Raw genomic sequence first — 766 nt, 5'->3', positions numbered from 1 at the left:
TGATTTAGTGAGAAATGTATTTAACAGATACTGTTATGTGTAAGAAACAAAATGGAAAAAATAGTGTTTGAAAAATATTTCAGTAGAGGGAGATAGGCAATTTCTAAAGAGGAACTTGGAGAAATGAGGTTAAAGGGAGAGCAGATCATAAAGAACTGCTATATTTTATGTTATGTTGTGTGATGTTGTGTCATGTAGTGGTGTGATGTGACATGAAATGATGTAATGTGATGTTATGTTAAGAAGTAGAGAACTCATAGCAAAGGCAGTACCTGGACTTAAACCTAATCAAATTTTTTGTTTAAAAGATAACCTAGCTACCATATAGCCAAGGGACTGGAAAAGTCAAGAATGGCTGCAAGGGGACAGAAAGTGAAGGCTCTTTTGAAAAATTGTGTCACAATAACCAAGGCATTCATTGAAAATGTTAATATATCTATTTAGAGGATTCAAGAGACATAAAACAATTAATGATGAAATGCAAAAGACTAAAATGATATTGGAATCAATGATAGTACAGAAATGTCTGGCTTGCTCAAGTTTTTTAATTGTTGTGTTGTGAACAAGTAGCTGTATAATTTGGAGAGATCTTATATTTATTTTTTCCCTTGAAATAAAACTCTCTGTAATTGTATCTAAGACATTTTCTATACTTATACTTTTTTTTTTTCCACTGGCCAATTTTTTCAGAAGTAGACTGCCAGATCCTTCCTCTTAGTCTATCTTAGTCTGGAAGCTCAGATGAAACCTGTCCACCAAGGTTGAC

Source organism: Trichechus manatus, unplaced genomic scaffold, assembly GCF_000243295.1.
Source record: "Trichechus manatus latirostris isolate Lorelei unplaced genomic scaffold, TriManLat1.0 scaffold00298, whole genome shotgun sequence".
NCBI classification, from domain to species: Eukaryota; Metazoa; Chordata; class Mammalia; order Sirenia; family Trichechidae; genus Trichechus; species Trichechus manatus.
This window is presented reverse-complemented; position numbering follows the sequence as displayed.